Genomic DNA, 4,460 nt, shown 5'->3' with positions numbered 1-4,460 from the left:
TTTCAATGCTGGGTGCATTGTGTTAAAAAAAAAAAAACATTCACAATTTTCACTGCATGGACAATGAGAACATGTTTAATCTATTATTTTGTAATGTTGAAGAACATCAATATGTTGTGTGCTTTTAGTTCATAAAATGTTCCAGAAGTTTATTGAAGTTAAAAAATATAAAATAGGTACTTAGAAATTTACCTACGCCTGCCAGCTGTGCCGAAAGGGATATTTTCACCGCTGCTATTAGATTTATGGCCTTTAGATGCAGCCTCCTGCACTTAAGCTTTATAACTCTTATCTCCCTTCCATTTAAGGGAGGGTCACCCCTTTTTCATACCCTCCTTACAGGCACGAAACGTCCCGCCATCTGCTTCAGTAAGTTTCTCATGGCAACCCCATTTTTCGTCCAGACCTTCAGTCTCTGCCCGCCTACAATACTCCATCAAGTATGCCTCCACCCACCACTTTATCTGTCCTACGCCACATTTTTACGGCTTCCTCTCGCCTTTTCTTTTCCACCCACCGTCCCATTTCAATCTCCACCACCGGGACCCTGTGGTTGCTGATTCCCTCCATGTACTTCTTACTGCCAGCTCCACCGGTCTCTTTAGCTCCACATCTAACAGGTCTCGATTTTCCTCCTCCGCTCTAACACTACCTTTCCTGGAGTTCTCCCCCACCACCTGCCCCGGTCCTCTCTTTACCAGTTGAGCTACCCATTTCTGGTCCCTGCTCCCACACCAGCCAGCTACAATCTAGTCTATCCTTATTAGCTCCAGGATGTTCCCCCCCTCCCCTTGTACACATACAGCAGCCTGATCTGTCTCTCCCATCCCCTAACCATCATCTGCTTGGTCACTCACCCATTCAACCCTTCCAACAACACCCTTCCGAAAGCATACCATCAACCCAGCGATAACAGATATCATATTTTCTTTTTAACCCTACTATTAATTTTAATAGTGTGACTACTCTGATGGGACCAAATTTGAGACAGTATTTTGACGAATTTCTAAGAGGGGCACTTTAGGTAAAATAACCTTAGAAGCATATGATTATATTTGTCGAAATCCAAGTCTCATGTTCGTGAAGTATGTCAAGCTTAGTATTTACAGTTATTTCCACAATGCATAAAGCATGGAAGCTAACAAATCTCAAATCAACATTCGTCTTTAAGCGAAAGTACGAAAACAGTATATATATATATATATATACATACATATATATATATATATATATATATATATATAGCAGTGGCGTCTCGTCAGGGCAAGCAAGGCAAGCAGTGCTTGCCAAGGCAGTTTCCAGACATTGTATTTTTTAAATAAATATTTTATTCAGTATAGTATTTTACTTTGGCTCGTGCAGTTAGGTGTATGTATTTTTACACTATCTTCTTGGAACCCAATACTGTGCGCTGTGCGCTATTAGAAAATAACTCGTTGACACACAAAACATGCTGTTTTAGAAGCGTTGCTAGGTTTAGAAGCGCTGGTAGGACCGCTTTCAGCAAGAAGGCTGCCGCAGTAGTTTCCTTTCGGAAGGGGGGTGGCATGGTACAAAGGTTCGAGGAGGGGATTGGCTGCAAAAATACGTGGTAGAAGCTACGAAGGTAACGCTTTCTTGCCGAACTGAAGCGAACAAGACCGAAGCAGACGGTGGAATTCTTCCGCCGACTGCTTCGGCTATGTCCGCTACATTTCGGCAGGGCAGGTGGCGAGGTGGCGTTTCAGGAATGATTGACGTGCCAGTTTCTTGGTACACATACCAGTTAACAGAGTTTCTGATCACGTATGAAGATAATTTCTTTTGTGTTGGTACGATAATACCAAGATTTAATTTTTACTATTCTAGTACATTTTTATGAGGTTCTTCTCTTTTTTTTAGTACTTACTTTGCCATGTGTTGTCTGTTTATATATTTTGTACCAGATATCGATGATACTACACTCCCGCTTAGTATATAAATAATGCAGAGTAGGTATTTTATTATCAGAATAATGTAAGTCAAAATTTATTATTTTTCAAAAATAATTTATAATTTAAAAAAATGTTAATTTTTCTACCTGTGGAATAGTCAATGTTCAGTTAAGAAAACTACTTAAACAGCACCCTTTTGTACCTTGAAATCCATATTTTCCTGGGGGAGGGCCCCCTGACCCCTCCCCCCCCCCCCCCCCTCCCGAGTCATGTTTAGGGGTGAACGGAGTAGTTGTTGCTTCCCCTCATGTAAACCTCACGCCTCGCCACTGCTATCTGGCGTATTCTGCTGATGGAAGTAGGGGAACAAGCTGCATTGTGGGAAGAAGAGACCACGAGTGGAAGTGTGTGTTGGAGAAAGGGAAATTCGTTTTTCGTGAGGACAGTGCAACAGTAGTGTATGCAGGAAATTTTTCGTGGTGGGCTGTGTTGGTAGAAGGGGTAGGGGTAGGGGTTGAAAAAATTACAAATTAGAACACGTCTATTAAAAAAAACTTACATTAATATTGACACTAACGCACTGACAGATGGGTCTAGAGAACTAGCCCTAAGCGATGCTGCTTCTCACAAAGTTGGCATCGCAGGTGTTGCAACAGATCGCCTCGCATCACCTAAAATAACCTTCACTGGTACTTTGAAAATCGTTTCCCAACTTTGATGTGTGGGGAAGGGGGTGGGGTTATATATCCCCTCCACCCCCCTGCGTCCGCCCACAACATGCAAGAGTGGAATAGACTTCACGTTTCAAGGTTGGTATTAGCACAGGGACTAAGATATTGGAAGTGAGAGGAACAGGGAGGTTTATTATATGTTTGGGAGAATAAATAGGAATGATAACTGCCTGCACAGTGTAAAAGATGAACCAAATGTAGGCACGCAACTCGAGACACTAATAAATCTCGATTGCTATGAGAGTCGCTTGATGAAAAACAAACACACATTTCCCTATTGTGTTTTGTAACTTTGTACACTATTCGTGTGATACAAGAAAAATTATTTTTCTGACAGTGGCGAAAAGAGCAACCTGTAACGAAATAGATTAATGTTTCACTTAAAATAAATTAAATTGTATTGCATGAATAAGGAAACATTGAGTCTGGGGGGTCAGGTCACTTGATGCCCATACGATACGGGTTCGAGGTACAAATTGTTTTCCCCAAAGGCGTTTGCCCTAAACGTAGGGCAAAATGATTTTAGAAGAAATAATGTTATAGCAAACGAAGTTTGGACCAACGGCTCTAGGTAAGATGCTATGAACTCCGGGTTCAAATCCCTGTGGGGTCAAATCCAGATTTTTTGCAAAGCGGAAACATTGCATGTGTTATTATGATTCTGTGTTTGTTTTTGGGTTTTCGCCCACCCAAGCATTCCGTGACTCTTCCAGTTCACAGTTTCACCTTCCATCTGCATCGATGAAGACCTCAGTCTGTTTGTGCCAGATGACTGGAACATATGCCATTTCCCGAAACGTCGCAACTGTTTTGTCATAGGGAACTTGCTGTGTTAGTCTGTGCTGTTGTCGTTGTGTTGTCCATAATACATGTTTAGGTTCATCGTTGGGTCCATCTGTTCGCTGTGTGGTCCAGGGTTCCTTATTATTAGGGACTGGAAAATTTCTATTCGGTTTCGATGACCTCTAGGATCGATTCCACGATCCTCTATGTACGCGGGAAAATTACACCAGCTCATTGGCTACTGACTCGTGACACCTGCTAAACTGGGATGTTTGTGATTAGATACTTCTTCCGTTGAGGGTCATTCATTGACTCACAGTCCTTCAGGCAAACTGCGTTCCAATTACTGAAGCGGCAATAAGTTACACGCATTTGGATTCTAGCCTATCGCGAAATGAAATCGCCAATTTTTCCAGTCTCTACTTATTATGCATTCTTGAAATTTTTTATACGACAAACAGTGCGAAAACTGCAATGTCATATGTTCAAAGAATAAAATTACCCATTGCATGCATTCCATTGCATCGAAGAACGTATGATGGCCTTGATATTGAATGTATTAAACATTATTTCTTGCACTCATTTCTCGCCGGGGTCGTTTAGAAGGCAGCCGTACGTACATACGTAAAGTCCCGGTCACTAAGGTCAAAATAAAAGAAATTATATCAGGGGAATTAAAAATAGGCGAAGGGCGCACATGACAAAGAATCAAAAGACCCGTACATAACATTTCCAACAATTTAAAAAAAAAAATCGCGGCTTTCACAGCTAAGCTCAATACGATAATAAAAGATGGCTCACAATTTGGGCGGGAACTCGTGCACGAAGTAGGCCAGCGGCCTTTACAAAAAAACGTCACGGCCATGAACACGCGGCTGCCAAATTACACAGACGCCAGAGCGTTTAGAACAGGTCCACACGTTATCGACCATCTGCGTGCGACCGCAGCGCGTGGCTTCCCATCCGCCGGCGCGATATGTGGACGCAGTTCCTCCGGCTGCCGAGAGGTGGCAGAGTGGTGCCTGTCCCCCCT

The sequence above is a fragment of the Bacillus rossius genome, chromosome 1 (assembly GCF_032445375.1).
Source record: "Bacillus rossius redtenbacheri isolate Brsri chromosome 1, Brsri_v3, whole genome shotgun sequence".
Taxonomy (NCBI): domain Eukaryota; kingdom Metazoa; phylum Arthropoda; class Insecta; order Phasmatodea; family Bacillidae; genus Bacillus; species Bacillus rossius.
This window is presented reverse-complemented; position numbering follows the sequence as displayed.